The sequence below is a fragment of the Notothenia rossii genome (assembly GCF_949606895.1).
Source record: "Notothenia rossii genome assembly, chromosome: 7".
Classification (NCBI taxonomy): Eukaryota; Metazoa; Chordata; class Actinopteri; order Perciformes; family Nototheniidae; genus Notothenia; species Notothenia rossii.
This window is the reverse complement of record NC_136905.1, coordinates 43,555,322-43,571,909: the sequence shown is the minus strand read 5'-3', so window position 1 is coordinate 43,571,909 and position 16,588 is coordinate 43,555,322. Positions and strand designations below refer to the sequence as shown.

Here is a 16,588-nt window from a genome sequence, read left to right as displayed (position 1 = left end):
AAACTTCCTAATGCTGTTATGGTTAAACCGAGGTAGGTGTAACTCATACTATGTTCGATGATATGATTATTTATGGTAAACTGGTATTTGTTCTCCTGACATCTGGGGCGTTTTTGGAAAACCATGACATTAGTTTTCTTCATATTGACAGGGCCCAGTTCTTACAGTACTGGTCTACTATGTCCAGCAGTTGTTGTAGTCCTTGTTCAGTAGGAGAAAGCAGAACAAGGTCATCAGCATAAAGCAGACACTTCACCTCTCTCTCTAGGAGGGAGAGGCCAGGAGCAGCACAGTGATCCAACTGAACAGCAAGTTCATTTATATATATATTAAATAAAGTGGGACTTAAATTGCAACCCTGACAAACACCTCTTCTCTGGGTGAAGAATTCAGTTTGTTTGTCTCCAATTTTAACAGCACACTTATTCCCTAAATACATTGATTTAACCAGATCGTACATTTTACCCCCTATACCACAATGTAGAAGTCTATAATAGAGCCCTTCGTGCCAAATAGAGTCGAAAGCTTTTTTGAAATCAATGAAACAAGTGAATATCTTACCATGTTTTGTTTGGTGTACATGTTTGTTAACTAAAGTGTGAAAGGTATATACATGTTCGGGGGTGCTGTGTTTTGGAAGGAAGCCAATTTGATTTTTACTCAAGATGGATTGTTGGTTAAGGAAATCTTGTATTCTTTTATTTAGAATACTACAGAATAATTTCCCCAGACAGCTGCTGACACAGATGCCACGGTAGTTATTAGGGTCTGATTGGTCTCCACTCTTATGAATGGGGGAAATGAGCCCTTTGCACCAGATGTCAGGAAAACATCCTGACAGCAATATGATATTGAACAGCTTTAACACTGTACCCTGCATCTCTGGGGTGCTGCATCTGAGCATTTCGTTTTTAATGTTGTCTGGGCTACAAGCTTTCCTTGGCCGGAGAGATTGTGTCTGTGTGGTCAATTCTTCCCAAGTCATTGGGAAATCAAGGGGGTTTTGGTTGTCTTTAATAGTTTCTTCTAATGTTTGGAGTTTCTCTTTTGTAATACATTGATCTGAATTCATTAGATGTATTGGTATGTCTTTGTACAAACTTTCAAAATGTTCTCTCCAGATGTCACCGTTTTGGATGGGTAATGCTTGTGGTTGTTTTGTGTTGAAGTTGCTCCACAGATCCCAGAATTGATTTTGATCAATGGCTTTCTCAATATCCTCAAGTTTCATGTGGGTATCATTTTGTTTTTTGTTCCTTATTGTACATTTATATTTGTTTAAAACGTCATTGTATCTAATGCGTAAGGCTGGGTTGTTTGGTTGCCGATGTTTTTCATTTGCTATTTTTCTCAGGTCTTTTCTGATGGTCTTGCATTCCTGGTCAAACCATTTGTCAGCGTTTTGCCTTTTAACAGGCTTCCGCTTTTGTTTTACAAGCTCAGCTTTAATAGCTGCCTTGTGAAATATCATATTGATATAATCAATGGCCATGTTTACACCATCTTTGGTAGGAACATATTGATTTTGGTCAAATAGTGACATGTCATTCATCAGATCAGGTGAGTTCAAGGCCATGGTGAATTTGTCTCCAGTGTCTGGGGCCCATCTGTAAGTAGGATTTAATGTATACAGCTTACTGGGTTCCCTTGTTGTGTCACTCATTTGACCTGAGAGTTTAAAGAACACATTGATTTGGTTGTGGTCTGAAAAGGGGGATTGCTGTCTGACAGTGAATGCACTGATAGTGGAGGGGTCCATGTCAGTGATTGCATAGTCTACTACACTAGACCCTAGAGCTGAGGAGTATGTGAATCTCCCTAAAGAGTCCCCTCTGAACCTCCCGTTCACTATGTACAGGCCTAAGGCCCGACAGAGATGCACTATCTCTTTGCCATTCTGATTGATTTCAGAGTCAAGGCTGTTCCGATGGCTGACGGTTGGTGTGGTAAACAGGGGGGGCTCACCAAATACATGGTGGCTGCCCTGTGGGTCTATGACATCAGGTTCAATTCCTGTTCGTCCGTTCAGATCTCCAGTTAGAAGCACATTTCCTTGGGCCTGAAAATAGGCTATTTCTGAATGGAGAGTTTCAAAAATGTCTTCTTCAAAATAAGGAGAATCTACTGGGGGTATATAAATAGCACACACGTATAGATTCCTGTCAGTTATGCCCAGGGTTTGATCTAACCTTAGCCAAATGTGTGATTTACTTTGTTTTACTCCTGAGATCTGATGGCAAAGATCTCCTTTATACCACACCAAGATCCCCCCCGATGTTCTGCCCTTGCGTATGTTTTTTTGATTTTATAGAGGGCACCATGACTTCATTATAACCTGGAGGACATTGAGTGAGCAGATCATTTTTACACCATGTTTCTGTTAATATAATTAGATCAACATCTTTGATAGATTCTAAGAACTCTGGATTCTCACTCTTAACCTCAAAGGTTGAGGAGTGGAGTCCCCGAATATTCCAACAGTTTATATGAAAAGAACGCATCTTTTTTTCAAAAACAAACAATCAAAATGAACCTATATAGTGAGACAAATATATAAAAAATAAAATAAACAACAAATAAAACAACTATTTTCACTAATATTGCTATTGTACTGATTACTACGATAACATATAAATGTAATGTCTTAGCTGGACAGAAGTCGGGTGCACAGGGTGTGCAGCATCATCCTGATGTCTCCCAGTTCAGAGGTAGCAGGGGGAGGGAGGGTGGCAACAGGCTGGGCTACAACTGCAGCATAGCTCCGCTGCTGTAGGCGGGGAGGGAGACGAGGAGCAGCTGTTGCTGCATATCTCTGATGCTGATGTTGTGCAGGTGTTGAGCTGGGTGAAAGTAGCCTCCTCTGGGTGTGTTGGGGGCGTGGGGAGTGGGAGGTCCAGGCTGAGCTGTTGTGTCTCCTCACAGCAGGGGTGGTGATCCTGGGGTGGTGATGGGGACGAAGCGGTGTGGGAGGGTCTATAAGGCCTCTAGAGGAGGGGGTGGGAGGACTGCGTCCCAGGGCTGCATCTTTGAGGGTCTTTGCAAATATCCCCACCCTCTCTCTGTGTAGGTGGAGTCCATCATAGAGGTCCCAGGGGCCAATGGTTGAGTGGAGGGCCAGGTGGACATTTGGTAAGGTGGCACATCCTTTTCTGATCTCCATATTAATGTCATGGATGACATGAGGAGGGGTGTCTGTCCTTGGCAGCAGGGTGGAGACCACAATGCGGGTGTCGGGGAATTCCTTACTGGCCTGCTCCGCCATTTTCCTCACTGCCTCAGCAGTGTCCCTACGGAGGGTTTGTGCAGGTCATTTGTTCCCGTGTGGATCACCAGGTACTGAGGGCTCCTGAGGGTCTCCTTTTTCAACAGCTTCATGGCCTGGCCTGTGGTGCTGCAGTGTTTAGACAGCACCTTTTTATCAGGGAAAAGCTTTCTTGGGTCCAGGAACTTCCCGTTTGAGTCAGCCAGCAGGACCACTTGTGGGTCTTGTTCTTCCTGCTGAGTAGAGGGAGGCTGGGATGGGCAGAGCTGGCTGTGGGCAGCTGGCTGTGTGGGTGTATCAGGAGGGGCCAGGGTGTTGTTGGGCTGGGTGCTGAGCAGAGAGGGTGGGCCAGGGACACTGGCAGGAAGAGTCTGTGTCTCTCTACTCGTCATTGTGAGGACTGATGAGAGTTCCTCTGTCAGGTGCTGGACCTGCCTGGTGAAGCTCTTCTCTCTACACTCAGCATCCTCCCTCACCTTGGCTAACTGAACACGGAGGACACTGTTCTCCTGTTTGAGTGCCTCTACACTTCCTCTGAGGTCAGATGCCAAAGCCTCGTTGTCGCTCTTGAGCTGCTGGAGGTCCTCTTTAAGCTGCTGCAGAGTGTTGTCTGGGGGACCAGACTGCCTGGCCTGTGTCCGTTCTTTGAATTCTGCAAAGTCCAGCTCCAGCAGGGCCATACTCTCCTTACCGATTGTTGGAGCTGGCCGGTGTGGGAGGGGCAGAGATGGACAAGGTGTTGGGGTTCTCTATTGGGCTCTCATCACCTTCGCTGTCAGAGGGGACATCAGAGGGGACATCAGAGGGGACATCAGAGGGGACATTGATCCTCTTTGTGTCCACCTCAGCTTTCAACAGGGGAAATGCCTCTTGGAATGACTCCAGGTTGGCTTCATTCCCTTGGACCATGATCTTTCCTTTGGTGTAGTATGTGATGGTGAGCAGAGGGTCATCTTTGTCAAATCTGAGCCGATGCCCTCTCTGGATACGTATGCATAATTCCTGCACAGAGTATCATTCCAGATGTAGATGGAATCAGTGAAGAATATGAGGTTGTTCTTCTTCTTTCCTTCTTTTTGTTGGGCATTGTCAGTGAAGAGGACCTCTGGGTTTCCAAACAGTGTCTTCTCCTTGTGTTTGTCCTTCGCATTTACACTCTTGCATTTAGCAGGATATTCAATCTCTCTTCCCTCTGCTCTGAGAGCTGAGAAGTTCTTTTTTTTTTCCTGCTGGACAGTTTCCATGGCGACCACTTGTTTTGTTCCAAAGAGAGGCTAGGCTGATTAATTAGCTTACAAATACTTTTCCTCTCTTTTTATCTTCATGAAATAATTCACAGTTTATAATGTTCCGCTACCTTCTTTGGTGTAGCTCCTTCCAACAGTGGCAGGTAACAGCTGGCAGCCCACAGCTAGCAGCCCACAGCTAGACGGTTGACAGTTGTCAATTGGTAGTTGAAAGCTAGTTAGTAGTTTCAACTCAAAAATACATCCAAAAATTGCGTTTCTTCCTCTGTTTTCTGTCGATCAATGTCGTTAACTCTTCTTTGGAGTTAATTCTCCAGATTTTCCTATAAAATGTCTCATTTTTTAGGTCCAATTTCGATTTTGTGTTCAGGAGCTCATTTCTGATGCAGCTTACTCAAAACAATTCTCTCTCTCTCTCTCCCTCTCTCTCTCTCTCTCTCTCTCTCTCTCCTTTCAAAATCTATTTAAAACTCATAACAAACAAACACAATTCCCAAAGTTGTCCTGAAATTAACTTATTAACTAAACTAAACGAAAAAATATAGCCTACTTATGCAAACAACATTGAATCTGGACTTGAAATGATTCTGATCAGCGCCGTATAGATAGAAGAGTTATGACAGCGGAAGTCCAAAAACGGTTATCGTCACGTGGTTCATGTAGACGAGGATCGTTCCCCGGAAGTTCATGGCAGGCAATGTGAATGCATTGATAACAGGAGATAGAACTACGATTTTTGGTAATTATTAGTGAATAAAGGTTTGGATTTGCAATATTTATACAACAAATCAATATGTGTATGTATTTACATCAATATATTTTAAAAAATAAAATATAATTTGCTAACATTAATTGATAATATTAGGATTAGTGTGAACAACTAGTTTACATGTTAGGCTAACAGTGCCTTGGTTAAAGAGCCTGTTGCTGTTTATAGCTTTGAATTCTTTAAAACCAATATTATCTTCTTAAACTTGTATGGTAGTCAGGAGCATCACTTTCTAATGTTTATTGATATATTTAGAGGGAGGGTATCTAATGGAATGCTTCAAAATTCAGATTAGATTAATTTCTACCATTTTCTTAGATTCATGGTAGTTTCAGTAATCCCATGGTAATTGAGGACACAAGTTATCTAAATGACTAATGTCATCTTTATGGCTTTCAGAAAGGACAGGAGACCGACAGGTGACTATCAAAGGACTAGCAGCAGCAGCAGCAGCAGCAGCAGCATGATGATGATGATGATGATGATGATGTTAAATGTGTTGTTTTCGGAACATCCATTCCAAATACATGGAATTCAATAAACATTGAATAGCATATCATGCAGTTTGTCTGTGCCTTTTCCTCCGTATTGTCCTGGTTTGCTGTGCTGCCTCCTATTCGCCACCATGGTTTGCTGTGCTGCCTGGGGATGCTCAAATCGCTCCGAGAAAGGAGTACGAATGTACGGCTTCCCCACTGACACAGAGCGGAGGAAAAAATGGCTGGCTCAAGTCAGCAGGAGCAATTTCACGACCAATAGCAAAAAAATATGTGAGGATATTATATACAAACACTGCATTTGCACTTTTTCACAAAACGAAAACCACACCATTGGGAAAGCTTAATGTTTTGTTTAATACAAAAAAACAGGGAAAGGCTTGAAAAACACTGAGAGTTGAGACTCAGGGTGCAGGGTGAGGGTCTCAGTGCAGGTATTCAGGCTCCATTGAATTCCCCTCTGGTTCTTGTGCTGAAAGAGGGAGTAACAGACAGGAGAAAGAGTTATACACACCTATATAGCACACCTATTGGATGGGAAATTGCCTTGGGGAGATAAGGTGTGGTCTTTGTTCCCAACTGAAGTTATGGAACTTTATTATTTGTGAGTTTAACAAAGTATGACAAATGGCATCAGGAACAGATGTGATATGAATTTCTATAAAGTTGTCTCACATTCTTGGTCATATTTTATATACAGTATGTAATGAGTATAACATGTCCAGTAAGTATAAAGTGTTTCCTAATACTGTGTATTCAACCACTATGGAATATGTATGTGGGCAGACAAAACTGAGTTGTTCTGTGTGTGAAGTAACCTCGAGTCACTCCGCAGGCACATTTTGATGCAGACCAGTTTGTTAAGACAAAAAAGGGCAAGACTACGCTGAGAGCAGAGGCTATACCCACCATCTTCGTGCATCGCCCTGTGGTCAAAAAGAGAAGGGCCCCTGCACCACGATTCACCCCGTGACCTGTATCTACAAAGCCCATAGCTCATGATCACAGCTATAGTGTGAAAGGTGACACAGGTATAATAAGTATGAACTCTTAGTAACAAAAGTCATATTTCTTATTTTTAAGTGGTATAATATTTTAAATGTTCGAAAATCTACAGTGCCATGTCTTCTACTTACATTAGTCTCAAAGATTGAGGGAAGAAGGGATGAGGAGACTGAGAGAAAGGAAAGTGAGGGTGTAGAAAGAGAGGACATGGCTAGTGAGGAGAGACAGGGAGGGTGGACACCACCCACTCAGCCAGCAGCCAGTCAGCATACGAGGGAACCAGCAGCCACTCAGCATACAAGGGAACCAGCAGCCAGTCAGCATACGAGGGAACCAGCAGCCAGTCAGCATACGAAGGAACCAGCAGCCAGTCAGCATACAAGGGAACCAGCAGCCAGTCAGCATACGAGGGAACCAGCAGCCAGTCAAACAGATCTATTAAAAAAATTAAAGAGAAAATTAAAGAGCCAAGAAGGAATCACCAAAAAAGCAAAGTCTGCACTAAGAAAAATCAGGAAGGAAAATGCAGCTCTCAAGAAAACAATGAAAATTAGGGACAACAAATATAAGAAAACGTTTTAAAAAGACCAATTTAAGGCATTAGGCCTACTCACCACAAAGGGGATGAAATGGAGCAATGAGACAATTAAGAAGGCTTTAAAAATTCGCTTTGCGTGCGGACCAACGGGTTACAAAACTCTGCAGGAATTGCAGATTCCCCTTCCAGGAATAAGGACACTGCAAAGAAGGATGCAATGTGTTAAGTTTGAGCCTGGTGTGTAACAGCTAACATCACTGCCCCTCCACCTGCCAACATCACTTCCCTCCACCTGCCAGCACCCAGCCAGAGGAGCGCAAACAACAAAAACAAGCAAGGTGTCCCGTCATGTACCTGGAAGTTTGGGTTGGCAAAATGGAGTAAGAGAGGGACTTGAAAAACCTTGGTGGCTCTCTACTCATGTTGTTACAGTTGTCTTGGTTGCAGCTCTCAAGTTTTTTTGTTGTTGCCATTTCCACATCTTTAGAAAATATGAAATAAATTAAGTGAAATCAACCTCTTCTCTGGAGAACAAACTTTGATTTCTCTGTCTTGTGAGTTTGCAGTCTTGCAGTTTTGCTCCTCCACCTGTAACATCACTGCCCCTCAACCTGCCATACAGTAGGTTACTAACAAGATTACTTATATAATATAGTGATAGAATACATGTTTAGTATGCTTACTTATATAAAACAGTAGTATTAAACTTACCTTAGCACTTAAGTCCACTTAAGTCCCTCTCCCTTTGCCATCAATCCAAAATCAGCTGAGCTGCAACATTATACAGACAGGTAAGAATCAACATAATCACAAGGACACAATATGGCTCTGCTAAAAACACTCACTCTTACATGCACCAAAGTTATATTTATCTAATATTTAACTCCCTCCACCCCCGCATACAATCCCTTTTAGAAGCACCTCTTCTCTAATTCAACAACGTTGGACAAAATGACATTAAGAGAACGGAATTTACAATTAAAAGGCTGTTCAACGTGTGTTGCTAACTTGATCCGGAATCCTAGCTTTATCTGTTATCTGTAAACGTTCCCTAAATCTAATAATTTAGGGATAATCCACTGACATCCTTTAATAAACATGTTAATTTGAATCAGATGTACTGATAATATCCGCAATATAAATCTTTAAACTTCTTCTTACCTTTAAAAGTCCGTCACGAACGGTCTATTATGCTGCAACTCTACAGCTCTGCTAGCCTTGGCGCTAACTTCCGGGGAACGATTGAGAGGCTCCACGATCCGCCATTGCTGTAAAAAAGTGGTCCATTGGAGTGAACGGAGATGACGTAACTCTCAGTCTATACGGCGCTGATTCTGATTAGGCCTAGCCTACATTGCCAATAAGCTGACAGCGCTTCTTCACACACACACACACACACACACACACACACACACACACACACACACACACACACACACACACACACACACACACACACACACACACACACACACACACACACACACACACACACACACACACACACACACACACACACACACACACACACACACTATAAAGAAACAGTGTTACTCACAGTTGTTGAAGTCAGTCGTAGGAAGCGCCACAGTGGGTCTGGATCCTTGCGAGATTCGGCTGCAGCCTGTCGTGATCTCTTGTCTTCAGCTGAGCGATGTCGTCTCAGCCAAGTTGTCACATATCCTGTCGGATCCCACTGGGTTAGAGGTGGACCATGTAGCTTGATCAACATCAAGGCGGATACCCGTTCAATCAGCAACCTGTTTCGCGTTGGGGTGATGATCAGATTAATCTGGCTGAATCCCCTTTAACATTCTGCCGCGCTGCATGGTATGAGTCTAGTGCAGTTCATCAAGGGCCTGAGCTCGGCAGGTGTAGCATCGTCCACGGTGCTCTCGAAAAAGTCTCGGAAAGCATTTATTACGCCTACAGTCGGCAGCCTGAATCGTTGGCACAGTTCACTCACTTGCACCTCTCCATAGCCAGGCGGCATGGTCTGAGCTGGTGGCCAGTTGTCGCGTTCCAGGACTTTTAGTTGAGCGAGTAAATGAACATAGTCTGAGTCCGACTGGGCCTGCGAGGCTGCTCCACGAGATGATTCAGTAGTGAACATTCTATGGCTAAGGTTGTTGCTTAGACTCCGAATAAATTGTTGACGATTGATGGTGATGATTTTGGAGTTGTCTGTGAGCACAACTGTACCCAGTCTGCCTTCTGATATGGCATTTTCAGCTGCAATGACCATGGTCCCAGGTCGCTCCCCCAGTCCATTGATAAAACGAATGCTCCGGTGGATCACTTTGTCGGCGTAGGCTACTGATGTTGTGCGCTTTTGCAAACATTCTGACAACAGGGCTAACTCATTCAGTGTATCACACATAAGCGCTAAATCTAAAAGGAACTGCTTTGAAGTCAGCCGCTTTAACAGACCTTTATACAGCTTTCTATCGTTTGCTGATCGTTTCTCATCTGTCATCGCAAAGCTAAAGTGTGCACATAGTGACTCAAAGTTGTTCCAAACAGCGGATACTGTGCGATAAGAACTGGCCACCCATCTCGTGCTCAACACACGGCCTATTTTTCCTAATTGTTGATGCAAGTCAGCAGCACACTCAAGCAAGTTCTCGTTGGTTTAGGGGTGATCTGCTGTACACAGTGTATAATTTTTCCATAAACGCCTGGAAATGGTTCACACCACTCACGTCAGACACCGTGTCCCCCACAGCCAGCTCCAAACGATGATTCAGGCAATGCCAGGTGACTATATTAGGGTACAGTTCAGAAAGCTGTTTGGCTACACCTGATTTTCGTCCCAACATGACACTTGCCCCATCACTCGCAAATTAAATTAAATGCTTCTTCAAGTAAGCGTCATCTAAGCCATGTCCTTGGAGGCATTTCAACAAGTGCTGCATAATTGTGTCGGCTCTCTCGTCTGGAAGTTCAATCAAATCCAGAAACATGAAATGTAGTTCACAGCTCTTGTCCGTTTCACATTTGAGGTACACAATCAATGTAGTTTTACATCCCAGACTCGTTGACTCATCTATAAGAATATAAACTTTACCTTCTATAGCTTGGATTCTTTGGCATAGTTTTTTACGCATCTCTGAACTTATATGGTCAATTATCTGTGCTGCACTGTACCTGGAGTGCAAACCGATGCCTATGTCAACCCCTTTTTCATGTTGTAACTCCAGTAATCCATAGTTGTCCAGAAATGGTCTGTCGTTCTGTGCCAAGTAGTAAGCAGACCGGAATACAGCACATGTAGCTTTCAGCTTTGATGCATTCATATTGTCACAGACCTTCTCAAGTGCTTCCTTTTTTGCGTTGTCATGAATCCGCTGTGCAGCAGTGTGTCCATTTGATTCTTTGTGTTTAATAAAAGAAATTCTGAGGGACGTCAACATGCCGCTCTTGTTTCTTCCACTGTAAGTGACTGTGTAGGAATGCCATTCATCTGCCAATCTTGAACCTTGCGTTTTGAAGGCTGATAAATCCGAAATGGAAGAGCAAACTTTTGAAGTATTATTTGAGTTATTTGAAGTATTAAAGTAACGTGTTATGGCAGGAAAGTTCAATCTGGTATATTCATTTTAATGTCACCTTATATAGAATGTGTGTTAAACTTGTGATTTCTGCATTGAGTGACTTCTGCCTAGCAGATACCAAGAAGAGGCCCCTAGGGTCTCTCTGCTAATTACAATAGTCCTTGCAATTAACAGGGGAATTCCCGGATACATTTTCAGATATAAGGCAGTTAAAGTCTTGTAGAATTAATATATATCTCCTACACATCCTGCAGGCCTTGAGACTTGGGTCACCCAGCAGTAAATGAGATAAAGGTCCTTTTGAGCTTATCAATAAAATGTATTCATTCCTAGTAAGCTGACTTTGGGGTGAAGGGAAGTTCAGGGAAGCCATTAAGCGATAAGAACAATTAACTTCTGTTAAAGATACATGATAGGATGTGTGTGCTGAAGATGTTTAGGGGGAATGAGTATGTGTCCTGTCAAAGAGTCCTCTGTCATGACTCCAAATCATTGATTGGGGGATCTGCCTGAGGGCAGAGGGACAGAAACACACACACACACACACATACACTGTGAAGCAAACGATGGAATCAACAAACTGACTTACTACCTGGGACCCCGCCCAGAAGGGAAACCGACCAATGGAACACTGCCAACTCACTGTCTAGCTCGCTCAGAAGTGAACTCTGTGTATAAAGGTTGTGATCATTTTGAAGATCGGGGCTCTTGTTTTTGACTTGCCATTCCTGAGACGTGTCTCACACGGGGTTAGAACCTGAGCCCGGACTACTCTGCAGAGTGCTTTGTGATTCGGTGATGTATTTGTATGTTTTACCATTAAAGCAGATTATTGTTTAACCCTTATCCTGGCTGCTTTGAATTTTTCCTTCTTTTGAGAACCCGCTCATATAGGAACGGCGCGGAGCAGAGATTCTGCCCCAACACTTTGCATCCCAGTTTCCCAGCTTTGCAGTCTATCCACGGGTATGCCTCTTGTTTCCTCCGCCACATCTCCTCCGTCCATACCTCTGGGAAAGGTGAACTTGAGCTAGCCAGGGGAACGTTGCTAGCATAGCTAACGTTGACGTTAGTGCAGGGGTAGCCAACACGGTGCACGCGGGCACTAAGTCGCCCGCAGGGGGGAAATTGGTCGCCCGCGTGCATGTTCTAAAAATAGCACAAGTCACCATGGAGCTCCGTCTAAAACAATTATTGAATACATTTTTATTTTTAAAATGACAATATTGAATATAAAATTTTAAAAGCACACATTTTGTATGTACATATGTAAGTGAAATGGAGATTTGGTCCGTGAAATTGAACTCTGAGCCCAGATAGGTTCTGAGTTGAACTCCACGCACCAAATCTCCGTTCCACCTTTAGCTGAGACAAGCTAGCATGAGCAGCTACGATCATGGGCCTCATCACCACACACACACACACACACACACACACACACACACACACACACACACACACACACACACACACACACACACACACACACACACACACACACACACACACACACACACACACACACACACACACACACACACACACACACACACACACACACCAGTGGTGAGGATCTCAGCCTGCCACTGACGTTCAACCAGAAAACATCAGCAGTTAGCTGTTAGCAGTTAGCAAACAGAGATCACAGCTCCTCATATCTTTTCAGAAACTGGACAAAAGTTAAACAAGTACAAACCACAGACTGTCTGTGTCATGGCGAATACAGTCGCTGGTTTATTTATGTCTGTAGGCCGTTGTTATGAGTGTGGAATGAGCATATACAACGTTAGCTTAGCCTGGTCGACCCAATTCAGAAAACAAGCATTTTAAAAAGGTTTTTCGCCTGCCGTGGTCTGCCGTCTTGTCTGCAGACTTGTCAAGCATTAATTCATGGTTTTTACTAAACGGTATCAGTATGTTGTTACTTCGGCATCATTTAGAAACGTGTATTACAATTTAATCACGGTAAAATATGTTCATTTTGTTGTAGTTGTAGCTCCCGAGCCAGCGCGTCTTGTTTGAATGATGCGAATAAACACAGCTGGCTGCAGCGGTGAAACTCGAGCGATAAGAGCGAAGTCGCGTCCGGTGTGAACGCAGCATTACAACAACCCCTGATAGATCTCGCGAGAATGTGTATAAATATAGATACATTTTCATAACAAAACAATGGGGTTGCTATAGCAATGGTAAATCATTGTTAATAATTATTGTGAGGAATAATTAACATTAACATGTGATCAGACAGTCCTTCACATACAGTAAATTAATATGTATTCTGATTATTATTAATAATAATATTATCGTTAAAGGTGAACCATGCAATTATGTTATTCAGGAAGTTTGTATCAAACAAGTAGCCCTTCGTATTACTCAGTACCAGGGGCGCCGTAAGGGGGTGAAAAGTTAGGACGATTCTAAGGGCCCGTGATTGACGGGGGCTCCAACATGTTTAGAACATTAAGACATTTTTTTTTAAGTAACCTTTCATCAATCCTCAATAATTAACATTAAAATAACGTTATATTGATAAAGTAATCACTAAACTTACGATTAATTTAACTTATTTTCTTCCAAAAGTTAATTATCCAAAGCCTCTGTACACCCCCTTCTATTTACATGTAATGGTTTGGTCCTGCCTCCAAACGCGGTGCGGCACCGGCACTTGCAGAGAGTGAAAACATGTGAGGAGGGATGCTAGCCTAGTACTTAGCCTACACTTGTGTTGTACGATGTCTCAACGACTCAAAAAGTCAGGCTCTAAGAAAAGAAGAGAAAGGAGAGAAAGACAAGAGAGAGAGACTAAAGGGCGACAGTATGTAATCCAGTTTTTCACAAGAAAAGGTATGGTCCATGAGTGGTGGAAATTATTATGTTAGCTAATGTTTTGTTTTTACTAAGCTGACATTAAGACTACTAAGGCTACTGTTAATATCTCTACAGAAAATTCAGAGGTTTTTCATTTCACTGCTCTTTTAGCTGACATTTAAAGGTAGGGTAGGTAATTCACTTCAGAAACACTTTTTGTTATATTCCATGGAATGCTCTTAACATCCCGATAGCAATGAATATATTAAATGCTTTGACAATAAATACATACAAACATTTTATTTGTGGAAGCCGTGGCGCTGTAAAAAGCACGACCAATCATCTGAGCCGGTCCGGCTAAAATAACTGGATGGCCTACCTGCCTGTCAGCCTTCCATTTGTGCACAAATTTATATCGTGCCCTCATTGGTCATGTGCACGTTTGTGTATGTTGGAGGAGGGGCTCTGTAAGGAAGTCTGAAGGAAGGGGCATATTTTTTCGGTTGTGTACTTTCAAATTCTAGCGCACTCGAGCTGGTTTTTCCATTCTTACCTCCTTACCTTTAATAAATGCAGGCACATTTTTAGCGCCTATTCATACTAAATCTGTTGTCCCTCCCCCTGGTGCCAGGACCAACAGATCCATCTCTAAGCTCAGCAGCCCTGTCCCCCCATAATGCTGAACCTGAACCAGCTTTTCTCCCAACTGAAGGAGGTGAGCAGCATTGTGTTGAATTACATGAAACTTAACATATTTGAAGGGAGACTATATATATATATATATATATATATATATATATATATCAAAACAAAAAGCTAACATCTTATTTTAATTATACATTTCAAACACATTATTTTCCCACATAGCCAATGATCTATAAAAAACAAAAAACTGCTTTTAGTCTATTTGGATGATGGACAGTTTGAAGCGTTGAGTGAGGCTGTATTAGGTAAACTACATGTTAATCACCGACATTTTGGTTATGATATTAATACTAATGTTATTATATTGAAGCAGGGGTGGGGAACCTCCGGCCCCCGGGCCGTATACGGACCGCTAGACCATTTGGTACGGCCCTCGAGGTAATTTAGTACGGCCCTCGAGGTAATTTATAAACAAAGTTGCCAATGTGATATATTTTCATGGGGCCCAAAATCCCTGGCGGCCCCTGCTCAGTACCCTTGAAGTAGCCCTCGGTGACAAAAAGGTTGGTGACCCCTGCGTTAGTGCTAGCATTATCCACGTCTTTAGGCGGCTCTCCTGATGATGTACTAGTAGCAGCTTCACTTGTAGCTTCGGTGCTGCTAGCCTCTTTGTTTTTGTGAATGATATTCTTTTTAGAAAAGAAGTCAAGTATTGAATGTTTTCCTGCCATTGTAGAGCTTTCTCGTTAGCGTTCTTGAGGGAAATAGCTGCCGCCAAATCACTGACACACCCCCAGTTCGCCGCGGGGTCACGAGCGTGATGACGAATCATCATTTTTTAAGGAAATCTTTTTTATTTTTTATTATAATTACTGTGAAATGTATTATGTTTTTGTCATTATTATAACAAATACACACTTGCAACTGATAACAATTATTTTATATTTATTAGACTATTAAAAAAAAAAAATGTCATGCTCCAAATAAGTGGGGGTACGGCGTACCCCCTCGTCCAACGCCCACTACACCACCGGAGTTGATGAAGTGTGCGGTCACTGTGAGATAACTTTCAGTAGCACGGGAGGTCCATCCATCTGTTGTTAGTGCAACAGCGGATGCAGCGGACAACTCGTGCTCAACAACCGCTCGTGTACGCCGGTAAATGGCAGGGACTACGGCAACACGTTCTCACTCTCAACTAGGGATGGGTACCGAGAACCGGTACTAAGTCAATACCGGTACCTGATTGGACGGTATTGGTATACCGTTAAGCCGCTGGACAAATGGTGCTGCTATCGGTATATATATGTGTTACATCTTCTTCTTCTTGTCTTGTTTTTGGCGGATTGCAAACAACTTAAAAAGGTGCATACCGCCACCTACTGTACATGAGTATGAATCATCACATCATTCCAACTCTTTAACCTATGTTCTAATAAAAATAAAATAAAAATAAATCAATAAAACCATGTGTTACGTCCACTTCCTTAGTTTTAACTTTAAACCACTCTGGTTGGTTGGGAACCCTCATCTCGAGTGATGTATCCGGTTTGAGAACCCTCTGATTGGCTACTGTAAATGCCACTCGTCATACGATACGATACGATAATACTTTATTTGTCAGATCAAGTCTGAAATTTGACTTGCGTCACAGCAGCTCCATGTCCAACATCAATAGACAAGTATCCAGACACAATACATGAAACACAAACAACAAACATTTAACATAACAGCACAATCAGTGAGAGAAAACATGCTCAAAGAGCCTTCAGCGTGCATTTGATCTGGGATTTAGCTCTGTGTTTACTGTGAGGATTGACTGATGCACAAAAGAGTGCTTCATTCTGACTTTATTGAATCGTGGGACCCTGTATCTCCGATAAGATTGTAGCAGTTCTTATTCATTGTTCAGAACATGGTTTGGGTCAGAGATGATGTTGTTGGACAGCCTCACTAGGTTTTTATGATAGGCTGAGTCATAGAGTCTCTGACAGGGTTGACCAACAATCTTTGAGCAGATTTTTAACAGGTGGAGCAGTTTTGATTTTAAAGCTGCTGACAAACATTTGTACCAGGTAGTATTGCAGTAATGCAGAATAGACATGATCACAGATGTAAAGAACAACAGAAGAATTTCTCTGCTCGCCCCAAAAGACCTAAGACGGCGGAGAAAATAAATTCTTTGTTTTGTCCTTTTGCACAGATATTCAATGTGATCCTTCCATGACAGCAGATGGTCAATCATCAATCAAGTATTTGTATG

General features: G+C 42.6%; 1 long non-coding RNA gene across 2 annotated transcripts; it reads right to left on the bottom strand.

Moving 5' to 3' along the window:
• Nucleotides 1-6,113: 6,113 nt before the first annotated feature.
• Nucleotides 6,114-7,587, bottom strand: LOC307013747. 2 transcript variants are annotated; one of them, XR_013801045.1, is made up of 3 exons: nucleotides 7,395-7,587; nucleotides 6,685-7,215; nucleotides 6,114-6,247 (listed from the first exon to the last, which is right to left on the bottom strand). It is a non-coding gene; the product is annotated as an uncharacterized lncRNA (long non-coding RNA). The 2 variants fall into 2 exon arrangements; XR_013801044.1 differs by having other exon boundaries at nucleotides 6,114-7,215.
• Nucleotides 7,588-16,588: the final 9,001 nt, after the last annotated feature.